We start from the raw sequence: 26,488 nt of genomic DNA on the forward strand, positions 1-26,488 counted from the left end.
GCACGTTGACTCCAAATCAGTGCTGATACATACATCACGCTATGCGTATAAACACAGAGCGGGAGGCTAGCACAAAGCGTTTGAAGAAGTCTAAGCTGTGACCAGCTGATCCACAGCAGCAGGAAGCTTTATTACAGAAACAGCACTACTGACCAAACGCAATTCTACTGGTGCATCTGGTTCAGTTGTTGGTTGGGATTACAGAGAAACAGAGAGCACCCTTTTGCCAGAAGAGCTACACACACACAGCCCTTTTGCTTATTACTGTGATATAACCCATGTTGCTGCCCCAGTGAAGTGTAAGCAAGCCCAGATTAGAAAAAAGAAAAGTTCCAATCAATTAAAAAAAAAAACCCAACTTTGAAAAAAAACAACTACATTATCATAGAGTGAGGTCTTTTATAAGGGCTTGTGCTGCACTCAGCTACTGGCTTTGGGACAGGCGGTTAGGCACACGCACACGTACACCAAGACTTGATAATTATCATCTTTCAGAAGCAATTAACGATTCTTTCTGTTCTCATTTTTTTGTTACCATCCAAGCCTGATTGGTAATCAGGCTAATCTCCGAAATCAGGTAATTTCTAAAGGTTACTCTGATGAGATATCCAAAGGCACCTCGATGTTGGGCGCTACTGAAATGCTGTATGACTGATACAACCCTCAATGCTCTAATAACTAGCTCTTATATAATCTTTGCTTTGTTCATCTTCACAATTTTTCTATAAGTTTGAGAAGAGTCATTGCTACAGAGGGAGGAAAGGTCTCTGACCAGCCAGACATGGTGCGAGGAGCCCCTCTGCACGCTGCTGCCAGCACCTCTGCCTCCTCCTGCCTGAGATTTGAAGGAAAGACGGTGTTGCCGTTGCAGCATGGGTAGAGCCTGCTTGTGCCAGCACCTATCATCCCTGCTCAGCTGAAGCCCTGGGGCTTTTCTAATCCCACCCAAGTATAGCTCGTACTACTGAGCTTATCCATAAGAGCGCGTTTCTGGGTAGATACAAACACTTGGGAAATTTCAGGTTGCCCACCGTGCTGGCAGGAGGGTCTGTAGGCACGCAGGATTCAGTAGCCACTGTGCGGGGGGTTGCAGAGGCATGAGGCTTGCCTCAAGCACTCAAATTCCAAGTGCCACTTTAGATATCGCAGTCTTTTTCTCCCAAAATATTTTGTTTCCTACATCACTCAGGTTCCGCAATGCTGAGCTGAGCAGTATCTAAATGCACCGACATATCTACGATGAAGCAAAGAGGTGAAACAATTTCTTGCGGCGCTTTACAAGCCCTTCCCTTCATGAAAGTCCACAGATAGCACCTACACGTTGATATGGATCTTACTCATATTTTTCAAATTCATTGTCTGTAATCAAACGGCAAAAAACCTAATGCAATGCAGACATTAAAAAGATTTAGCTTCACTGGGAAAAAAAATAAAGGTAAATCTCTAAAAGGGGATTAGGGTGAAAAGGTGCAAAACTAATTGAACGAATTGACCTCGTTATACAAATTATATTTGTCTCTCAAGAAAGAAATTCTTCCTCATCAAGTTCCCATCATTTCATGGGAACTTCCATTCTGCACTCATGCATTTGGAGAAACAAAATTAATGGCAGGGTTTTTTCCCCAAAATGCACTGAAGGCAGGCAAGTGTGACCTCTATTAGAAGCATCCTGTGCAGCAGGCCCGATTCATCCGCTTGTGGCTGGTTCTGTTTTTTTGTTCTCTGCTTCTGAGCACAGAGCAAAGCTCTTTTACACTGACCCAAATTTCTGTCCGAGCTTCAGCTCCCTTCCCTGGTTTCTGGAAATTTAATTTGCAACTGCACACATGCTTATTTTAAACATCTGAATCACAGCTTTCAAAACCGGCACCAAGCAGAAGCCAAAATTGGACATCTTCTGGCATAAAACCCACTTCTGTAGGTATCCATCCAATCTTCTCCTCCCCAACAAATAAGCAAAACACACAGCATTCGTCAAATACCAAGAGAGCAGACGGTAGAGAAGGCAGAAACTGAGTGCAGGCTGCAGCAGCCCCATCGCTTATAATTTCACATTTTGTTGTCCCATCTCGGGCATCTACTTAGCACAAATTTGTAACAAACTTGAAGACAACTGCACAAAAGACAGAGTTTACGTTATTATCCTCCTTCATCATCCTTGAAAGTCTGGCTTTAACAGGACTTTTGCCTCCATAACAACAGCAGAAATGGGCCCTTGTGGAACAGCAAAGCAACAGTTCAACTCATTTCAAACCTGTGATATTTTATTGAGCTGGCAAAGATTTCACGTGCAAGGGTAGCCCTGAGAACTAAAATAACACTTGGTAATAGCCTGGCCCAATGGAAATCAATGGGAGCCTTGCCACTGACTTAAACAGAGCCAGAATCTCACTCACTACTTATATATGTAGGAGCAAAAGATGAGGGAAAAGATCTTAAATAAATCATCTCCCAAATAGGAATGATTGCTTTTCTTTCAGTCCTCCTGGAAGGAAAAATGATTATGCTTTTTAGCTGTCAGAACAAAACGCCAGGGTAATTCATAAGGTATTACATTAACACATATAAAACAAAATGAAAAACAGCTCCAGAGTATGACCTTTCACTCCAGCAAAAGCTGGAGCAAGTGTACTGCAGGCCAAATTAATACCTATTCTACTAGGCAAATAAATTCAAAACAGGGAGTCAGTCAGACTCTCCTCAGTGTGTGGGGAAACAAGAGTTTTAGCTCAAAGACGACACCAATTCTGAATAGGACTCAGACCAGGAAATCAAAATGCCAACATACAGCACCGATATTATTAAATCTTTAAAAACAAAACAAAACCAAAAACCAAACAGCAAACCACAATACGAAACAAATGGCATCCCAGTGATGTCAAAAAGGGAAGAGGGATTTTAAAAATGTATCTTGTGTCACTGCAGTATGGTCTGCAATTTTGGAATCAAGTCCAGAATTTTATTTTCAGCTCCCTAGATCTTGGTCTTGTATTATTGTCAGGCAGCAAGGCTAGAAATCCAACTTGCATGTGTACGTTTGTACACACATAGTTAAAAAAAAAAAAAGAGATCTTTAACTAAGAGATGTGGTTTGGTAAATGGAATGGAAATTACAACCAATAACTCTGATATGCTCCATAAAAAACTCTAGTCAAATCCCATGACAATTAAATGAAAATCCCCCAAAATCTGAAGAGTAAAATAAATTGGGCTTATGTAAAAACGTAATGAGGGAACTTCTTAATTCTTAACTGAACAAATGGTGCAGAAAATGTCGATGCTTTAAGTACAGTATACTGTATAATGCCATACAAACAGAGGAATTATATTTACTATAGAGGAGACAGTCTGCTATAGCTCTTCAAAAGCAGATACTTAAAGTTTACTTTCACATGGGTTTTCACTTTTTGACCTGCTCTTGACCTGGGTAATACTTGCAGACCAGTGAGTTTAAGAAGGCCTGGGATCTATTAAAAGAGTAGTAGCTTGACTTTTACTGACTAGCACGCTGATGCTTTAAAGTAAATGTTATGGTTTGTCACAGGAACCAATTTGGTTACCGTTTGTTCTTCCTGCCCCTGCCTGCTGATATTTTTTCAAGTGTTTTTCATTCTTTAAATTCTATAAAGAAATCTGCATGCTGTTATTTTAAACTTCTGTATCTTTCTTTTGAGTAGTTCATATTTAAACACTGGGCAGTATACCCAAAGTTTAACCCAAGTGCCATTGGGTAGGGCTTGAACTCAAAGCGCACTACCATTAGGTTCTTCTTTTCTGACCATGAAGTTATCGTGGTGAGAGATCCCATTTACCTGATTTTTAAAGGCATAGATGGCTATAATTCTTCTCCCCCTAAATTAATCAGAAGAAAATCAGTACGCTGTGTACGTAAGTACTTTATAGAGGGAAAATATTAGCTTCGTCACCTGTTTAAATTTGTGCTTCAGTTATTATTGGCTTATTTTGTTGACACAGTCACTGTTTCCTGTTATACTTTTCAAGCTTTATGCAATATATAGGATTTTGTTAGATGTTGAAACAGTGAGAAACTTTGAAGAGTTTGGCTGGACAGGAGCCAGACCCATCCCCCTAATTTTACAAGGCACGATCTTGTTATGCCTATCTTTAATTTGTTGGCCTAAAAATAGTTCTATTTCATGTATTATAAAGGTGCGTAATTTTTTTTATTTCACGCCCCCCCCCCCCTTGAAATTACAAGGCCTTAAAATCTCGTCCATAGGGAGAGGCCAGTTAAGTCCCCAGTTAACAACGTGCTTGAGAAGTCCTGCATTTTTGAGGTAGGAGAGGTGCATATGAAAGCAGAGGAATTAATCAGCCCTCAGCAGAGATCAGCCGATACCTGACATATATGCAGGAGAGACTGAAGCACAACTTGGGTTGAGCCCTGTCCTTTCCTATAAAGCGTTATGTTCAAACGCGTAGGAATTTGTATAAACCCTCCGACTTGTATTTTTCGTTGTCTCATTTTTATTTGCCTCAAAACAAAGGGCTTGTGTACCAGCAATGACTTATGTCCCAGAATGATATCAACTGTGTAAGTTTATGTTCACAAAACTAATCACCTGCGTTGTCCCAGCTCAATGCAGAAGGGGACGGAGCACAGCTGGGAAGCTGCCTCTCTTGCTATGGCAGGTTTATTGGCTTGATTCTTCCATGAATTATGTCTGATATTATATAAAGGGGATTTTCTGTGGACCATTCTCCAATATTGCGGAGACTGTCAAACAAAAGAAATCTCTGGGTTTTTGAAGTTATCTGTATTGCACCTTTAAATAGCACAAAATCCAAACTTGAGAGGGTTTGTCTGAGACAGAGCCACTGACTGACTAGAAGAGTTAAAAAAATTCAGTTAAGAAAACATTAGCAGCTCTGAACAGGATTGATGAAAATATCCAGTCACGGCTTGCAAACCCTTCAGAAATGAGATGGGGTGCAAGCAAACATGAAGGAATGAAGCTGCTAAGCAAGAAGATGCAAATGTTTCTTATTTCTCCTAATCATTTTTTCTTGCTTATGCAAGCTCTGAAACTGTCGTGCTTGCAGCCGGAATTTTTAAGATCTTGTTTCCATTTCTAAGCTATAAGCTGAAGACGGCTCCTTTGTCTCTTTTGGCAATTTGTCCCCCAGAAAAACAATACAGGCAAATTTCAGATCCCCAAAACTGTCTTTTGACAGGAATTGCTTTTAGAGGTACTACCATTAAAACAGACTTTAGTTTGAGTAACAACTATATCAAAAGGCAATTAAACCAAAGTGCAGTTTAGGTGAATAATTTAAGGGGGGATTGTCCCATGTCAGTTCTCTCACCTTTATTAACAGTAAGAAGTTCCTTACCTTCACGTAGCAGCAGCGTGCAGATCTGTACTTAAGAAGCACTACAAGTTACTGCCACAGTAACTTTACTGTGCCATGAAAAACTTACCAAACCTACAGACAGGCTGATGTATCCCACTATATAAATCACCTGGGCTTGGTTTTGTTCAAGTAAAATGCTTCATGGGAATGTGACTGAGGTAGACACTGTGATACTTCAAAGAAATACCACCCTATCCCATTCTGTCTTTTCCAGGATGTAAGATGATGTCACTGGCTTTGGTATCTTATTTAGGTATGATTAAGGAGTGAAACTAGGCTACATTTCTGCAAAGGATTTCCTATTGCACTGAATGAGACTATTTACTTCCACGAGCAAAAGTTCAGTTACTTCAGACAATGCAAAACCACATTAGATTTGGTTGGCTACTAAAAGAAAATGCAAAACAAGGAAATGAAAAAAAAAAAAGAAAACGAACAAAATAAATCCAACACCTTCCAATACTTCCTATTGAAGACTAAATAATATCTGGAATTATTTCCATCTTCTCTTCAGCTTCATAGTTCAACACTGCAAATGGTTGATTCAGGTTGGTGGTTTGCAAAAATCACTGTACAAGGAACAAGCGTTTCCTTATGTTTAATTCTTCTTTTTTTAAAAAAAAATTGTTCATCCTTTTTTTTTCTTTTTAGTAAAAAAATTTAAAGGAAAATTGTTCACCAGAAGTTTCAGTTTTCCAAGCTGCAGAATCATTACTATTCAACTGCTAAATCTGTGTCTAAGAAACCAACCAAACTGCAACCATTCATAGCTCTTGCAGGCTGCTGTAATCACCACAAGAAAGCTGGTCTTGAATCCGATGAAAAACAATTTATGTGAACAACAACCTCCAAGATTTTAGAAACATAATTAGCAAGGAGAGGTTAAAAAGGTCAGCATTGTACTAGCAATAAGAAATTAAAAAAAAAGTATAGTCTTTCATGACTAGAATTAGCATAAAACTGGTGGCTTACTGATGGTTACTCCATTCCCATGTATTTCGCAGTGTAAGGATAATTGCATATGTAAAAAGATCAACAATAGATAATGGAGTCTCAGGGAACTACCAGCAAGTCCATTGGTTTCTGAGATTTACTCAGACACCAAGATTCAAGCTCAATGCTTAAAACCACTAAAAGAGCGATCAATTTTTTAGCAAGAGATTGGATGGGATTTTGCAGTTGTAAGGACACAATACTAGAAAGACAGCATTTTATTTTCAATAAGTCTGCACACCAACTGGAAAAGGGGGTGAATTTGTACAGCTGGAGCAGAGAAGATGGACAAAAAAGTCATAACATTTAATTCATTTAAATGATTTCGTCAAGAAGAGCAAGTAAGTGTTTTTCCTAATGAAATTAGAGAGTGCTGGAGGCAGCAGGATAGGCTCAGTTGGTATATTTAAAAATATTAAATTAACACAAGTCACAACATTTGGGTTTGAATCCAAATGTGTATTCCATCTTTTGAGACTTTGGTGATTTTAACATCTGGGGTTTGAGTTCAGGGTACTGTAAGGCTAGAAATCAGCAATAATCTGCAGATCCAATAGTAAATTGCTCTTGTTCTACAACAGGGTAAGCAAGCCAATGCAGGAAAGTTAAGAATTTACCCAAACTTTAACCCAAACTAAAGGCAGGTAGGAATCCTGGAGAGACTGAGTACATTTCCCTGATGCTTTCCATCTTGATCTGGAATTAAAAGTGAACAAAGCAAGTCTGATCCCAAAAATATTTGTAGCTAGGACTGAAAGCACAGAGTTTCTTTTTTTTAAACTCTTGCAGGTCTAACAAGAAAGCTTTTATCCCAGAACAGGCAGCTCAGCTGTGTAGATCAGAAAGCTTCTTTCCCTGGCTCTGTGGAAAGCAATGAGAAATTTGTCCCTTATTTCAGAGTAACCAAACTTCAGTCCAGAGCTCTGATGTGGGAAACATCGTAAACTCTTTGGTATCAGGTTATAGAGTGCAGGGCAGGACTGAGAAATGCTGAAGTATCAACAACAAAAACATTTCATTCGCTAGGGTTTGGAGAAATATTTTGAACAGCAGAAACGTTTGGCTTGCATTTTCTAGCCTCCTCAAGTCAGTTTAGCCCCCTTTTTCCTAGTGTCTGACTGGACATTTTTACCAGATTCCAAACTCCAGAAAAAAGCAATGCTAAAGTCCAAGGTGTGGGATTCATTCAAGTGTTTCTTGAACTGCATTGTCCAAGACTTTCTCTATATGAAGACCTTCTCTTGTCTGCTCAAGAGAAGACAAAGCCTCAAAGGGAGCGCTACAGCAAGGCTGCCTGATAACCGGGCCAGATCCGACAAGCAACTTCATTTGGAGGTGATGCATGGGGAAGAATGATGAGCAGGAAATTAAAGCAAAAGAACCACCCACCACCATTTAAAATTAACCCAGAAAACGGGAAATTTAAAGGATTCGAAAATAAAATGGGCTTCCTGGATCAAAGAGTTGTAAAGGGGATACAGAATCTTTAACCTTTAGGTAGCCAGTTCAAAATCCAGCTGAGGTCAGGAGGGACAAAAGGTTATCATCCTCTAATGACTTTCACAAACTTAATTAAAGTCTCCATCAAACTTTTTACATCCAAGTGCATAACCCTAGCTTCCACAGGAGACAATAGCAAAACTCGTCTTGACTCAGAACGGAGCCAGCCTTATACGTCTGTATCCATAAATAGGTATCACATCAATGACCGGAGATAAGGTTATTTTAAAAAAAAAAAAAAAAAAGAAAAAAAGAAATGCTGAATACACTCCAGATGTAGAGGTTTGGGATCTATACATGCATTTCACCATTTTAGCTGGAACTTAATGAACAGTCTTTCTGGGAAACTGAAGAAAAAACAAGCAACAACCAAAAGGAGATAAGGCTCAAACTACTTTAACGCAAATAATTGGACTGTCCACAGAAGGACAAGCACCACCAAGAGGACAAGAGGAAAAAAAAACTTGGATAGCTGGCCATAAACCTCTACTGAATCTCTAGGGGTGAGCACTTTTTCCCCACTTTCACAAAAAAAATAGGTCTTGATCTACGGTATCACAAGCATACGCAAAACCACTGGTCATACCAACATGGTTTTCAGTTCTAAATCATGTTTCAGCTTGCAAATGCAAACCTAAGAAGAAAGTGCCATGACAGTGTGTTGATTCAGTAAGAAACATAGAGACAACATTGAACCTTGGGTGAGCCATGACTCTGAGAAAGAGATTTGTGTTCATTTACACATTTTTGACAAATACACAAAACCTGCAACATATATTACAAGTCCACATCTCATTTGGCTGACAAGGATTTTGGACCTAAACTCACACTGTAAAGGCTACATTATGCCAAGGGATCCTGATGAACAGATTTCTGCGACCTCCTACGACCCCATTACCTACCACTCATGTTTTCTCTCATTGTAAGGAACTGCATGAGATAAACTTAGAACAGGCAAAACCTAGGAGGAAGAACCCATGGATATGATGTGTTCAAGAGAAAGCTGAGGAAGCCGGGAACCAAGTCCCCTCTAGAAAAATCTTATCTTTCAATGCATTGCTATACTTGAATTTGCTGCTGAAGCTGCTTGAAAGCCTCCTGTGCCGCAGCAAAGAGAAATGGGTAGAAAAAGAATAGGGATAAGAATTGGAAACCTGGCTTTTTAAAAGTGTAACATTTCAGCCTCCCACCCAGCTAAAAGTCCTCCCACGCTACACCTCTCTTCCCCTCTAGTTTCCCTGTGTTGTTAAATGACAAACGGCATACTTCAAAACTCCTGCCGCTGACACGAATTGAAGTCCAGAGATTGTTAAAAGCTCACAAGAGTAAGAGCTGGCACACAGACTTGTTACGTTTCCTCAATAATTTTGTGTAGTTCAAGCACTTTCTTGAATAAGAACTTGAACGTTCAAGATAAAACCGAGTCCTTTACTGGCTCAGGCTCAGGATTTATCCTTTACAGGAAATCTGAAAATCTTGGGATTTGCCCCACATTTAAAGGAAAACACACTTAAAATCAGTTTCCAGCAACTCAGAAGTTAAAAAATAGTAATAATTAAAAATCTGGGTTTCTTCCTACCTATTCATTTAGAAATCTAAGGTTATAACATCAAAATTCTGAAATTAAAAAACTGAGCTTTCCATTTTAATAACCATGGCTACAGATTTGTGTTTGCTGTTTTTTCCCAGAAAAATTCTAAGAGGATGAGCACATATTTTTCGTTGGAAAACAACTCTTCATTAAACAGCATGCATCAATGGAAAAACATTCCACCAAAGAATTGCACCAATCTACCCCAACCAGCTGTTCTTTCACAGACAGGAAAAAAGAAAAAAAAACCTACACCGAAAGTCCAGCTTTGTTGCTAGAAACCTTGAAAATATGAAAGTGTAAACTAAAATATCTTTTTAATTATTTATTGATGTTAGAAACCAAAGTATGTGTTGTCATTTATATGCTGAACTGTTTACAGTACTTGTCTTTCCTGAGCATCTGAAGACCTCTTGAGAAACCAATGAGGGAAAACCAGAAAACAGGACTTCATTCCCAGCATTCCTTTAAGTTTGCTGCGGGAGATAACACAGACCTATTTGTACAAAATCTCACTAATTTTCTATAGCTTCCTACAGAAATGACAGCTCATAGTGACATGAGACATCTGACGTGAGATCTGCATCATGCCGTGGGCTTTGGAAATGGCCACGGTAGCTGAAGGATGTCTAGGTTGAATCCTCTCAAGATTTATTGCATCTGCAGAACCTATATGTAGCTTGGGATGCCGCTCGCCCCATGCGCAGCCCAGTAACCGATACTCCAGCAGTCAATGAATGGAAGAACCAGAAATTCCTCAGATAAGAACCTACCACTTGTCTATCTGGAGAGCCCCTGAAGCTTCCTGCCTCTGTCTCCCCTTGATTTAAATGCAGAGGATAACAGCAACTGCCCCAAAGGCTTCAAATGCATAAATTAGTACCAGAAAAAATAAAGTACTCTAAAGACAAAAAGCGGTACGCCTTTTCTAGTGCAAAGAAGTCCTGAATGGTCACTGTGATTTGGTACCTCTTCATAGATAAGTCTCCCTTCTGTTGTCTTTCCGACCAGTCTCAGTCAGGTCATTTATCAAACTAATTGCTTTAAAGACAGGCATTCTTAGGCAATCTGTTCCCTCTCCGTACTTCCCATTACAGTCATTGAAAGTTATGTATGCAGATGAAAATGATAACAGACCTCTTGTGCTCTCAGAATATTCCTTTTTTAAACAAACACTGAAAACCAACAGCAAACATGTCTGAGTCCAGTCCAATCTGACAGTACTCTGAGTAAGAAAATATAATGGAAATATTAGTGTCGAGCAAGCGATTCCAGTCCATTGTTTACCCAAAAAGTTTCAGTGCTGATTAAAGTCAGCTTAAGGTCCAGAAACCCGTTCAGCAATTGTACCTGTGGTGCCAACTGAAGACAAACATGGCCACCACTGCCAAGTCCTGCAAATAGTCCCCACCTTCCTTCTTTCTGCTACTGAGATCAAAATTAATTTCACACGAGCAAGTGTGGATAACTGCTGAACTTACCCAATGTGCAAGTCACACCAAACCACCTGAAAAAAGTTAAGAAGTAGAAATATTCTTATGTAAGACTGCACAATATGTATATAATCTATTGAAGTGAAATATAGCCAGCATTTGGGCTTTTAGCAAGTACCGTCCTAGCCCCCAGCCTGCAAGCATTATTGTGAAAGGGAGCAGACAATGTACTTGCCACCAGGTGCAGCACCCAGCTGGTTTGTCCTCAGGTATTGCAAACCATCTCTTTGTCATTGTGGACACTCTACTCCTTGACAGGACAGTCGGAGCCACCTGTCCCCTCGGGACTGACATCATTCTCCCTTACCAAGGGACCACATCTCCATTGCACAGCAGATGAAGCAGCCCCCTGAAGTCCCCTTCTTCCCTTAGTACAGGATGGAGCAATTGAGGGCTCGTGAATTTCAAGGTGGATTGTAAAAACTCTGAGTAAAGGAAGCCACATAGACAACAAGTTTCCCGCTGCTTTCCCTGCTTTTTATGGCTTGTTACTCCTTACAAACGAAGAAACAACCGAGTGCTGAAGTCTTTGAAGAGGAGAGTTGCCAGGCACGTTGTCTGACCACTTCTGCTGTAGGGCTCACTTATGGACATTACTAAAACAAGACAGACCAAAAATTATCTTAACTTGTTTTGCCATGACACTTCCTTGCCCAGAAATAAAATACAAAAAGAGACACTAGGCATCATGATGTTATGACTAGCAAAATATTCAAGCTTAATATCAATAAATGCAAGTAGATGAAAGAGAGCATTCCCTCAGAAGTTAAAGCATTTGACAAGATAAATACATTTAAACAAAAGATCAATCTGAAAGTATAAAAGAACATGTCCTTTTTTTATTTCTTTCCAAAAGCATTCAAATGTTTTTTTTCAACGATACCAAAATGAAACAATGTGACATATTAAATATATATATATATTAATTTATTGATTTCAGTCACAAGTTTGGAAAATTGGTACCTCAGCACACTTCTGCACTTAGCCTATATTTAGTTACGTACCTGTATACTTTGTAATGCACTACAGCAACAGGATCTGGCACTCAATAGCATTTTAAGCTTCCAATTGATATTCAGGGATATCAGTGGAAGGACTTCCACCGACTTCAGTGACCCTTGAGATAGTATGGGGATATCCATGTGTATGAATATATTGGTAAAGTAAACCTTTAAAAGACATGCACAGTACTAGAAAGGATTACTTGGGTTTCAGAGGACACAAATAATCTGCTATGAAGTGGAGTTAGCAGTGCTATTCTATAATTATTGTAATTAAATAGCTGGAAGTAAAGGTCAACCGGTTTAAAAAAAAAAATCAGTAATCATTTTTCAAAAAGAAGTTCTAGAGGTTCTCTAGAAATTCATAATTAAGCTAAAAAGATTCACCTGATTAAAAAAAAAATTCTATGTTCTGATGCACTCATGATGTTTTCCCCTACATAGCGTGCACTTGAATTCACTCCGGTTCATGTGCAAACACGACTTTTTTATTGGCTATTCCCCTTTTCAATTATCAAATTTATACCTCCATTCAGAAAGACATCAAACAGCCAGATCACTGTGGGCCCTCTCCTCTCTCCCCGTGACTGATAAATCCCCTTACGTGATACTTTTCAGACACTGAACGACTCAGACATCTTGGTATATTTATATCAGCTTTGATGATGTGATCGAGTTGCTGACAGCTTGCTTGTGTTAAACGGACTTCAATTTCAGCCTCAGCTTTAAGTCTTCTGGTGTAGACTCTGTTCTGCTCCAAACCTTCAAGAAAACTGCAGGTGCCGTTTAAATATTAACAAACCTTCAGTGGGAAGTGTCAGTATCATTTCATTCATATTTACTTTCTTCATCTCACATGTATTTCAGTGCCCTTTTCCTACAGTGCCGCTAAATTCTACACAGAAAGTTCAATGTGCCCCGCAAGGCAGCTCCCACTTTTTTTTCTGTCCGGTTTTATTCCACCTATTTCCTTCTCTGCGTTATACAGGTTAGTTCATACCTCTAGAGCAGGATTTTCTTGTTAGTCATATACAAGGTATCCAGCACAGTTATAAATGAGTGCTTTTGGAGGAATTTCCAACCTTACAATAGTCCTTATAAACACTTGGGATAAAATTCTAAAATATATTCCCCTGAATTTTTTCACATAGGACCAGACTTGTCGCAGGGGCATTCTGAAATATTTATAAGTTATTCCAAAGAGATAAAAAAAGAAAAAAGCTGAAACTATCCCAAATGTTCCCATGCATGTTTGAGTCTACTGAAAATTCTTAAGATTCTCCCAGAAAACAGTGTTCTACCAACGCAGGGTCATGGTCTTTGGCCTCTGCATTGCCCCAAGCATATTTACCATTATTATAAGACCTGTCATTCATCTCTTTAGATCTCTGACAGAAAAAAAAATGTTTAACTATTTTATCTATTTAGACAATATCTTGATGCAGAAACAAGCACTCCCGAGCCTGTGTGGGAGCACAAGAACATCTGTGCTTTTGTGCTGGTGATTTTGTGATACTATTAATACACAAAGAAAAACTTCTTGCAACTTTTTCAGCAAAGATGTTTTAAATGCATCGCACAAATACAGTGCATGAGACAGCTTAAGTGCAAGACCCTGGTGCAAGAGGAAAACCATGCACAACACATAATGAGACAATATATCCATTGTGCAAACAATTTTCCAGCATTCCTAGTTTACTAGAGAATAAGAAGTTGTACCAAAAAAAAAAAAAATTTTTTTGAGGCAGTAATTGTTTCAGGTTTTTGTGTGGTGTTTAATATTTTAAAGCAGTGATCTTTTGGGGGACTTCTAAGCACTCCTGCAATATAAATAATCGATATACTGATACATTATGTGTGAAATACCAGTCATGTCCAAGGCCAGACTCTTTCTCCAGGCATACATCAATTAGTTTAGTTGCTTGGCGGGATGCTCATTTTCCCTAGTGAAGATGAGTGCACAGAGAACACGGATTCAGTGCTCCAACTTTAAGGCTATGCTGCACGTGTTGAATATACAGCATGTGAGAGACCCAGAACAAAGGATAGTGGTAACGTACAGGAACCTTAGCTATGTTTTTCAAAGTAAATTGAATTACTTTAGCCTCAAAGCCTATGCATAATTCCTATCATTTGCATATATTCCTAGAAGTATAAAGAACTGTGCATGCAAGTTTATAAGTGAGCCTCTTAATTCAAAGCCGTTAGCCTTTTATTTCTCTTGGACTTTTACCCCTGAGGCGATAAGCCTGCCACAAGCTCTAACATAAAGCTGACTCGTGAACCTATGAGTTGTTCCCTGGATCAGTCAAAGCCAAAACCCTTTTCCTGAAGGATGGAATGAAGGAGACAGACAGAAAGTATGGAGACCCCCTTTTTGTCCCCCACTTTATCATCACCAAAACAGCTCTGCCCATCCTCTAAGATCACAAGATCGGAAAACTACCAATACCCTCAACCTTTCTTTTCTGAACCCATCCACAGGATGCCGGCACCAGCCTACTCGGAGCAGCAAAGTGCAGGGAGGTTATTCCAGGGCTGGGAGAGACGTTACATTCATTTACCTTTTTAACTGAAAGTAACCGCATGTCCACTAGGACAGGTTCAACCAATCTCTGGGATTTAGTCACAGACAGTAATGGGAGATTGCACATGGTGGCTCCTTATCCCATATCCAGTTGCAGAGTTTCCATCGTCTTCTTCCCACAGCCACCTTCAAGTGCTGCAGAACCGCCCTCAGAGCAGCAGAAATGAAGCTTGCTAACTCTGCAGCCAAGTTGACCAAACAAACCCACATCTGCCATGCAAGTCCACACACTCGCACGCCTCTGCCTGGAGTTTAGGTATTTCTGCAGCAGAAAGATGAATGAGGAGAAGAGGTCTACAGTTCTGTTTTGTTATTGTTTGAAGGCTTGAGAGGATAAGGAGCCATCAGCTACGGGATTACAGGGCCCTAAGATATGGTGGGAAATAGAAGGGGGTTGTTATAGTTCTAGCAGGGAGAAAAGGAATCAGACAAAATTTAAAAACATAAAAGCAAGATGGATCACAAAAAGAAAACTTTCAAGTGTTAAAGGACTAAAACAGATGATGCAATTTTCATCAGAAGTCAAAACGTGAGATGGAAATCAGGCAAAGTTAGGGAACAGCAGCAAATCTACAACAGAAAATTAACACATACCACAGATTCAGTGAAAAATGAGAAATAAAGAGAAGCAAAACCTGAAATTTGAAAGCAAAGAGACTTTAAAGGAAAAGAAGATCCAAATGAAAAGGCCTTCCAAACTAATCCTCTGCCATTTTCTCAGTATTTGTAAGTTATGTGAGTTAGACTGTGACACTTCAAGGCACACGCAAGATTAATTTTCATCCCATACATTCTTCTTAAGCAAATCACCCATTTCTCCTCAAAAGATTTTAAAAGAGCATCATTTTTGTTGATCTGATATATCGCTGTAATCCTTAAAGGATGGGTGTAAATCACCGCATGCGTACTGATCCATAAATAATGGGAAAAAGGGATCGGCTCACCTCCTGCGAGCAAGCAGAGCCACATTAATGCAACAGAGAGGAGGAGGACATGCCATCGCATCTCAGCTAAACTGTTATGCAATAGCTGGGATGATGCAAGATCAGGCTTGAAAGCGGGAGCTGGGCTTCCTATTCCCCGTCCTGAGAGATGCAGAGCATTGCAGAGGTATCTGGTGAATCTCCGGGGATAAGGTTCAAGCCTTGTCACTACAAATCACCCTCTGCCAAGCAATTTGCGCAGCAGCTTATAACAGCAGTTAAACAAAGGAGTCATGGGGCCATCCTCCGGACTGAGGGCAAGGCAGTTGCTACTGGGGAGAGGAGACTGAGAGATAAAAGCAAAGCAAACATGCCAAAGTTAATAGGGCAGAAAAGGCTCAACCTCCCTCCAATCCTGGCTGCCTGGCAGGAAAAGACGGAGCGTAGGCTATGAACGGGTAAATACGTGAGGGTATCGGCACGAACCAGTCACGTTGACATCCGTCATCTTGTTTCAATGCTCGCCTGAACAGGTGGGTTTTTCAGCCGCTCTCTGGAAGCGGGATGCTTGCATTCGTGCCCTTGGACTCTGTGCAGGAGCGACTTTCTACAGACCTAGTAGAGCAACTGTAAATTGATTTACACAGGGAAAGCTATATTTATAGCAGAAATGGAAAGTATTTATCACAGGTCAGATCGCTCTCTGCTGTCATGATGTAACCAACATCAGTATTATGCAAGAAGGGATTTTTGTCCTAAGGTCTTTAAAACGAAATCTTAGAGGCTGCTAAAAATCATGGAAAGAATTAAAAATGTGATGTTTTGGAGAATGTTAGCCTGTTGCTCCTGAGATATTCCCTAATCGCTCTGGGTATTTTCCAAAGTGCAGAATACAGTTTCAGAGCACTTGGGACAGGTTTTCTGAAGTTTGGTAATTCAGAATTCAAGTTGTGATTCCAAAAAACAAAGGATGTGCCTGAGGTGCTTTCACTGTAATAAACAAGAGTACTCAAACTTTATATACTACTCTGGATGCATTGTCTGTCTTTTTGCTCTTTTCCTCCCCTAAAACACTGTGTACAGAGAAGTGTCTCATTCCTGGCAAACAGACAGTTCTTCCAAAAAAAAAATTCATAGTACACCCTATGATTCACCAGGCATACTTGGATGAAGCCAAGTGTCCACGTACTTAGAATGGCATTTTGCAAAGTATGTAAAGATTAAGACAACTTAGCTGGGCCCACTAGCCACATTAATAAAGACCATGACCTACAAAACTTACAGAGTAACCTAAATGAATCTTGAAAGGAGGACCCAGCATCCTGGGTGGGCTGGTGTAGCCTGTACCATACCCATAGTGCCGATCACTGTGCTGTCAGGTACCCAACCAGATTTAAAGCTCTCTCAGTGACACCTCCGAGTGCAGCTCAGACATGCCCAGTATCACTATCGGAAATAAACACCATAACACTCTCTCTATCATCTGTATAGACCTATAGAGACACATGAGAACCCAGCCAGCACTGGATGGACTTCCAGGAGCTGCAGAGCTCTTGGTTTCCACCAGCCCAGCAGCAAAGGTACTGTAGGCAGCACAGCAAAGAGACCAAGTGGAGGAGAGATGCATCGGGGTGGTGGACTGAGTCGTATTAATTCCCATAGATACTCCACAAAGGTGCGGTTGCTGCATCTCTATGCTTCCTCCCAAAGCAAGGCTGCATCCATAGTCGTAGGCAAGAGAATTTCTGTGATCACTGGGTATCAAGTTGGAAAAGGAGGAGCTCAGGGCCTGAGAGTAAGAACGTATTTTTTTTTACCCCTTGATCTTTCAGGATGTACTTGTGTGTGAAAAGCAGAAATCACTGTAAGCCTGATGGAGTGAAATAAGCTTGGGGCTTAATGGAGAGGTTATACGCTATGAAGAGGTTATGAATGAAATATGGGGGTCCCTGGCCTGAGCAACAGGTATACGCTATTAAGGGTATTTTAACTAAATAGAGGACTGAGATGGAATGAGGTTGATAACAAAGGAGTTGCAAAGTATTCCCCTACCCTTCACCTGAATATAAATAACTGAAACTAGGGGGTTTGGAGCCTGGATGGTTCCCCCCCTGGAAATGGGAAGCAATGGGAAAGGTAGCCTTCCTTGCTTGCCAGGAGGATTTAGCAAATTCAGTTACTGAAGGTAGCTAATTTTCTTCAGGAAAAGGGAAACTTCTGGGTACATTTCTTAAAGCTTTTAAGAATTGTGTCAGGGATACAATTTCAAAGTCATTAATAAGAAACGTCAGGAATTTTGGCAGTCTTGCAGACCTTGATCCAATAAATTAGACAACTGCAATGAGCATTTGTCTTTTCCATTGTTATTTTTAAAAATGGTTTAAAAATAAGGATGAGAAATTGAAGTACCAGAACAAAAATTCTAATCTTCTTCCAAGATTTTACATGAAATCTTATACTTTTTAATTTAGTATTGAATTCTTCATCTCTTATTATCATCTTCATTCAACCACTTCATTTCTACTTATATGAAAAAATTACAAGGCATACAAATATTATATATTCAATTGTCTAAACTGTGTGCATAGGTGATGTTGAAACTGGAGATAAAACATTTCAAAGGTATGGTATTTAGACTTGAGCAACTGTTTTTAGACAGACAACATACTCTCAAGTTCTAGTATTTACTGGAGTACCATAGTACTGGAAACACTGTTTTTTCAAAACTCAAGTCAAAAAGATGACACAAGCTTAGCAAGAAAATGTGTTTTTACACTTTTTGCTTTTGCCATTACACATTGTGCCATAAACCTGGCATGTTCTGATTAGCACAGTCCATAAAATAGTAAATTCACTTATTTAAATTATGCATTAAAACCACAATAGATATTTAAAAGGAGCAAAAACTAGAAGCACAACATGAGGTTTTAGCCAAAGTAACCCTTTTCCTCAAGGAACAAGGGTCCACAAATGGGCTTCATTACACAGATATTTTTGAGTCACACTTTAGTTATAAACGGTTCAAAAGTTCAGTAATTCATTTTAATGTGTGTTCAGTAATTCATTTGATCAATACTACCATCACTCAACATTGTTCCAAATTCCTGCCTAAATTGCTTAACATTAAACCAGAAACGCTATCCAAAAACCACTAGTGAACTATATTGTTCCAGGGACGGATTTGGAAACCCAGGGAACCTCTAAGGCTAGGACGACACCCTTCTCAACAAACAGCATTATTTTCAACTATTTACCTTAGTACTGATGTGATACAGAGACAAAATCTATAATACTCATCATTGGGATTCCACATACAATATTCATCTTTTGGAAAAATCTTACAGTGATCCTGTAAGCACGTGACAAAAGCAATCATGTATGAGCATGCTGTTATTTTCTAAGGCTGCTCGCCCCCAGCCTGGACTCTTCTTGTCCATGAGGCGCAGGCATAGCCTTTTTAGTAGCAGCAGGGAACTGCAAGAGGCTGTTACATGACATACAAAAACAGGTTCATAAACTGAAAATAATCTTTGAGTGTATGTATGAAAGTGTACGCAATTAACATTGACTTCAGCTGATGCTGAGAGTGACACACAAAGAGACACTTTAACCCCACAGTCCTAGGACTACTGCAGGTAAACTGCTGTAGAAGAGACTTTCAAAGCAAATTCTGGCTTCCATCCCCTACGACTGAAGCTATTGATTTTAACAGAACCAAAACGTGAGGTCCCAACATGTGAAGTGTTGTTTGCAAAGACTTCGCTCAGCATTGCACTTCAGAAGGGCCTTACAGGATAAAAAGCAAAAAAGAAAAATTCCTTCATAGAACAAACAAACATGCCCAATTCTTTTTCTGCACTGAAACATAAAGTTTTTATCCTAATTTAATTAATGTGTTACCTTGGGGCAACAGAGCAGTTCAGAAAAAGGTAGAAGGAAATTAAAAGGGCAACAGAGCAATCTTACTCAATATTTCTCTGAAGGAAAAACACTAAGGGACTCTGACAAAAGTTTATCCTTTAAGGACAGATAAAAGAATTCATTCAAGCTGGCTAAATATTTTTTTTATTTCATACGATAACTAAAAATGAGGCAAAATCTGAAGACAATCAGTCATTTTAACACATGGAGAATGGTTTACCAGCAAAGTTTAAAAAAAAAAAAAAGGATATATATACAGATACTTTTATTTTTGCTATGGAGAAGCTCTTTCAAGGAGAGAGAGGAAGATATATTTTCATTTGGATGCACATGAACTGTATTTTCTTTTAAGGCTTAACTTCAGAGTTTTGCTTTGTATCCCATGGCACAGCACTGTTGAGCCCGCATTGCTCATTTCCTGCTCTAGAAACCCCAGCGCCGATACTTCCCAGCACCCTTGTTTCTGGGCAATCTCACGCTCAGACCAGGCCTTTGAATCCCCAGGCGTGGAAGTGTCCTGACCCAGGGATTAGCTTGGAGCCATCACAAAGAGATGAAATATAGACGTGGACGCCTTCTCAGAGCCCATCAGTAGCATTAATGTGTTTGTCTGCCTATTTATCCTCACTTGGGTTGACCAACAAAACATCAAGACAAAGCAAACATGGATCTGCTGCAGTTATTCATCCAGCACCAATTGCTACTGCCCTGTTCCCGCTGCACCTAAATCTAGGATATTTGGTTTAACTAGCAGCCTGGGCTATAACGAAAAGCAGATGTAGACGCTGCCACCTTTTGGTGATAGCCAATTGGGTTATTACACATTTCCCAAACTCACTGATGTTGCATTTGTCTCCCAAAGTGGTTCTGGCACACAGAGAGACCCTTCATCTCCTGACAAGCCAGGAGGCGAGCAGAGCTTGTCTTCTAGGAACTGCTTTAAAAATACAGGTATTTTTAGAGTTTTTCTAAAGCCATCTTGCTGTGGCAGGAGCTGCTGGTGTGCTTTAGACTGCTTTATAACGAGCAAAGAGAATGGCTGCAGCACAAGCCCAACCCAAAAGCTTGTTTCAAGGTCTTGGCATGAAGGGAAATTAAATTCTTTACTACCTAGTCCTCTGCTTATTAGTAGCAACTTTTAAGAACTACTTTGCTGTGTTTTTTCCTACATGTTTGCCCAAGGTATCTCAAGAGAAAAGGACAGAGATACCCCTTAGGTAGCAGAAAGCTGTTGGAGAGGAACATTTCCACCTTTGTGAACTGGAAGGAACGCTGCCACCCACACCCATCCCAGGCATGAGGGCCAGGCAGGGCAGCAGATCTCCACAGGAGACAGCTTTCAGCATGCACAGCCCAGCCAGGGGGAGGTTTGCAGCAAGCCCTTGCTAGGCTGCCAGCATCCCCACTGCGGGACCACCCAGTACCCCCAGCATTTCAGAAGACAGTGGTCCCCCAAGGGGCAGCCTGGTCCTGCTTGCTGTGTCTGGGGGAACATCAGTGCCTGAGCCACCCGCGGGGCCACAGCACTGGAGCTCAGCGCTTGGAAGGTTGATGGAGAAAGGGAGGAGGGAGGGAAAGGGGGAAGGTGGCACGCCAGCACTTGGAGCGGCAACATGCTAGCCAAGAGGCCATCCATTTTCCTGGGGGGTATCCGGTGTCCTGCTGTCAACAGCAGGCAACAAAAAGGAGCATGCTGCTCCTTTCCAGGGCACCAGCAAAGTGCCCTCTGCCACACGTGCCCTCCAGGCCCCAGCAGGTAATTCAACCCTTGCTGAGCGTGTCCCCAGCACAGGGATCACCCCACGCTCCTCACTGCCTGGCCTGTGGCTGGCTGGGGCTCACCTCTCCTCCCTCCCTGGGATGTCCTTGCCTGGACAGCAGTGGATATGGTGCTGGGTGGGAGTCGACAGGAGCTGGCGTTTGGCCATCAGGGCGAGGTAAACAAATGAAAAATAAAAAATAAAAATCAAACTCCCAAAGTTTCACTAAAAGCTAAAATTGACCTGAAAAATTAAACCAAAGAGGTCATTCTCTCCAGTCAAAAAATCCATGCAGCTTTCTGAAAGCATCTTGCTTACACACATTTACTTACCAATTTTCTTCACTGATATAGGACAACAGGAAGATCCCAAAAGTAAGCCCCCATTTACCGCAAGAGGAAATAATCTGAATAACAGAGAAACATACAAATAGAGGATCTCCCGGCCGGGTTACCAGGCTGTTAGCACAATGCCTCTAGCTGTCACAACACATCACCCTTTGCTCCCTGATTGCTAATACTTTGTCTCAGTTTTCGAGCTCTCTTTGCTAACAAACAACCCTGTCCGAAGCCTTTGAACTCAATCATTACAATTTGTAAGTGGTGATAAGAGTTTGTCACTGCTACCCAGACTATCGCGCAACAACCTTGTTCAACATTAAGCTGTATTCCCGCAAACGTTGAAAAAATTCAGAAATAAGGGAACAGTTAAGGATTTTTGTATTTTGATCTCTGCACGCCATAAGGATGATGACTGATTAATACTTCAAGAACTGACCTTATGGAGGACCAAGGTCCAGTCCTTTTTTGAAGGCACACGGTCATATTTTTTTGTGCAACTGGGTGATAAGAAACACAAAAGTTCCCACAGATCAATCCAAATGTGGCCCATAGGCAAATAAACAAAACTGATATCATTTAGTGAGGGTTTACATTTATTGAACTCAGCTTTCACACAATACAACTTTTCTTCTCTCAAGAGCTTTATATTTGAGCTATAGCTAAAGGTTTTCATTACTTTTAAGTGGAAAACCGATGTATTTGGATGATAGATTTTAAATTCCACTTTGAAAAATATGTTTTTGAGGCTTTAACTACAATTTTTCAACCATGTTTAATTGTACTTTTCTGAGACGTCCTATTTCTTCATGATCCTGGTGAATTAATTATACTGAAAGGACATCTAGTGCTAATACTTAGTTTAAAATAAAGTTGAGGTTGAATTTGTAAACAGATACATTTAGAAGCTAATGCTCCTAGGTATAATAGGTAAGTTGTGTTTCACTCAAACAATGAAATAAGTTTAAAACCTGTATTTTGTTAAAATATTAGAGGTGTCTCTTGACTTTCTGAGCTCAAAGTCTAACGTGAATCCCACACACACAACCACATGCAGATTATTTTTCTATGTTTTACAGGTTCTTATGCATTAGCATCCATGATGTGTTACCAAACACACACCTTTCCAATCCATGCTTCTCTGAACAGCACTTGTTTGCTATCTACTAAAGGAAACTAGGCAGTGGGGGATTTAAGCAGTAAAAGCCTTCATCATTCCTCAGTCTCTATCCATGCTTTTTCCACCCTTCACACTCTCAGACCACTCACTGGACAGTTTAAGGTTACCCAAGAATGAGTGCCAGCATACCAAAGAACGAGGTATCTGTGTAACATCTGGAAATATGGTCGTGGCAAAGATAAGCAGCAACTCCCTGCAAACTGCCTTAGGACAGGGATTACAATCATTACCTGACATATGCAAAAAGGCATCTTAAGTGCTTTTTAACACACACAAAAAAATAACCCTCAAACAAAATAAAAAAAAAAAAACCCAGACCTGTTTTGCTAACCATCAGGAGCAGGTGGAACCAAGGCAGTGGACACCAGACAAGCAGTGCTTCCACAGCATGCCGCCATCAGAAGGAAAGACGCAAGTGGCTGGAAAACTGCACATGACAGCTATACCACCCGCCAGGCTGGGAATGGCACGGTGCTCATCTCCGTCAGCAGCAGGTGCCAATCTAACCTGCTAACACCAGCCCAGTTATACTTAGATATTGGTTCATGACATTCATCTGGTACAAAGAGAGCTGAACTTTGCTTCCACTCTGGTCTTTTGTTTTTCCCCTCTTCGACCATATCTTACCTACCCATCTGTGCTGGCATACTAGATCACGCAGTCAGTCTAGCCACCTCTGGCACTGCATCCCTTTTGCCAAATTGGTCCGAATCTCACCGGTTATAAAGGTTTACTTGTGAGGCTGTGACCACATGATAACATGACAAGCTGACTTCTGAAGCTGCAGCAAGCCAGGGCCCCTGGAACCGAGAAGCCAGGACTCCTTCCCAGTGAGCAGGCTGGCCAGGTCCATCATATGCTGCTATAACTCCTGTTTCTCACCAGTGTTGTGGTTTCCTTTAGCAAATTTTGTGCTGGAAACTTAACACTGGCAAAGCTTCACTGCTAGTAGCAGTGGAATTAATTTTATGGCATGAAGTGATATCAAGTTTAATTACATTGTGTACACATAGCACTCAGTCACTCACATCACCACCACGCCAACTACTCCTACTTTGGACTGAAAATCTGACCCTGTAAGTGAATGCCCTCAAGAACCTGAAAAAGTCCAGATTTTCAGCCTTGGCGTCTCTCTCTTTTCCGACAGGGGAGAGGCCTTTCTCCTCCTGTAGGCAGGCAGGGACAACTCTGCGAGGATCACACCCCGGGTTCTTCTGGGAACAGCCACCTGTGTGTGGGAAAGATGACTGGAAACTGTTCTTTGAAGTCTTTGCTGTATTCCTGCTGCATCAAATCCTCTGGTGATGGGAAGCAGCATAAGGCTACTGACACTGAAGGTTTACCCCTGCCAGGCTTATTGCTTTTGTAAGAAGGTTTTTCCAGGTATGGCTCCAGCTGCAATAGGCTGATGCACAAATATTGGCCAATATCCTCTCAAAAACAGAGTGGCTACCATTACATCATGTTAACTCAACCCTTTTTGTAACTTAACTTGCTCCCTTAGAAAATACTGACCTGAATTTAAACATACTGTGTTTTAGCATAAAAAAAGTTACATCTCATAAAAGAATATCTGACTTTATAAACCTAGTCAAAGCCTTTTACTGAAGAGGGAATTCTTGGTTTCTGTGAAATTGATAGATTTAATGAATATATTCCTGTTATAATATGACATCTCATTTTTCTCTCTCATAAATACTTGTCAGGTTTATGATTTTTCACTCATTGGCCAGGAATTGTGTTGCACAAGCTCAGATTGTGGGTGCTCATACCAAGTTTAATTTCACTCACAAGTAGAGTTGACAAAAGATCACAGCCACTAAGCCCTGGAATTACCCTAGATATTGCCCTCTGTGCTCTGCAAATGAAATCCTACAGAAGACCCTTTGGAAAAGAAGAACATGATGGTTAACACTCAGAAATCCATTTTGCACAGGGCAGCGTCAGTACACAGAGCAGCACTGAATGACAGGCAGAGCTGCCAGTTCCTGGATGAGAAAAGTCAGATGCTCAGCATTGCACTCTCGCTGTCTGTCCGTCTCGGGCCATTCCTCTCCCGCTTTCTCTTGCTCCTCTCTCATGCCCTTGATTGACTACCAGGTCAGATAAGAAATTAAGACCAATGAAACCAGAACCAGACCGCACCTGTCCCCAGCGCAGCCAGAAGAGAACTGAAATAAAGCACTTACGAAACTGCTGTGATCGTAACCTTCAAAACGCCAAACTCCCCCAGCCGTCTGCTCTCACGGGCCAGGGCACTACAATGGGGAGCTGGGCAAGAAGGCCCAACAACCTATTTCTAACGAAATGCTGTCACTTCGGGAAAGGCTAAAGCAGTCCGCAGAGTGAAGATCTGTTTTTAGCAACAAAGCTTCTGAAAATAGACATGACACTACTATTTAGTTCATCAGGTTACGACTTGGTAACAGAGGGATCGCTTTACTGATATTTAATTTGATGCTGTAAGGGAGAAAGATACTGCTGTTATGAACGGAAGACTACTTATCTATAGCAGCAATTGTCACAGCAAGTGCTTATTCTAGCGGAACATGTTTTTCTTGTAAGTCATGGAGAATACTTGAATCATCAGCTACATGAGTTGCATTGCAGGTCCTGGTCCTAAATACATATATCTGTATAAAACCACACAGTTCCATACACTCAACTTTACAGTCATCCTTCTGTTAGCAGTACATTTCAGGAACAGCCTGGTTTAACTGATGCAGGCACAGCAATAATGAGACAACTCCCCCAGCTGAAGCACAGGTAACTCTGAACCTTACCAGATTACTGACCAGAGATCCCGGCCCCAGAAAAAGCAGCAGGGCTGCTCCAGGGAAAGCACAACCAGACCACGACAGTCTTTAAACCCAAAGAGGTGCAGGAGAACAGCAGTCTCTCTGCAAACCGAGGCAGAAAGCCGGGCTCCCAACCCCAGCCTCCCACCCCATGGCAGAGACAGAAGAGGGGAGGGGGATGCTGGACTGTACAAGCAAGGAGACAATCATCCCACTCAAGACCCTGTTCATGTGACCCAGCAAGGGCCCTCCAAAACAGAGGATGTAAATCCCTCTGGACAACTCAAACAATACAAAGCTGCACTTGAAAATGAAAGAAAGCAAATCCCAAAAGTATAGGTCAAAAACACCTGGAAGATCCTTACTGTTCCCCAGCGTCTAGAAACCTGGGAACAGAAAAGCAATTCAAGAAAGTGGAAGGGGCACTTGCAGAAGTCAACTTCATACAAGCAGATGCAGCTGGAAACAGTGTTTTTGTATTTCAAAGAAGTATGAAAGCACCCAGCATATGTAGTACAGACAGAAGTGTTCCAGTGTAGTGTTACTGTAGGCAGAAGTGTTACTGTAGAAAAGAACAATTACCCCAATACAAATGATGTCACGTAAAAACACATTGTAAATAGGCATGTCTGGGATTTCCCTGGTGATGAACAAAACAAACAAGTTGCTAAAATACATGGAAAATAAGGAGTGAAGCTCAAAAACACAGGCATTGCTGATGCAGAAGCACATATTTGAAAATGCTTACAAATAGCCTTCCCTGCTGGAAAATAAATCTTCCTGCAGATGCCTCGACTGTAGGTACCATAAATTAATATTCCTTTCGTGAGTGTGGATACTCCTACTTTATTAATTTCTGACTGTTTTTTTTTATACTCAGCACGGGCACCATTCAAAGTTCACCTCATTCAAAATTTGACATGAGACAATTTGATCTCTTGTTGGTCATAATTTGCTTCTCCTTCACAGGATTTAAGAGCTTGACTTGAATCACACTGATTTACCACACATTGGGGTGGTATCAAAA

Source organism: Chroicocephalus ridibundus, chromosome 5 (genome assembly GCF_963924245.1).
Source record: "Chroicocephalus ridibundus chromosome 5, bChrRid1.1, whole genome shotgun sequence".
In the NCBI taxonomy this organism is placed as follows: domain Eukaryota; kingdom Metazoa; phylum Chordata; class Aves; order Charadriiformes; family Laridae; genus Chroicocephalus; species Chroicocephalus ridibundus.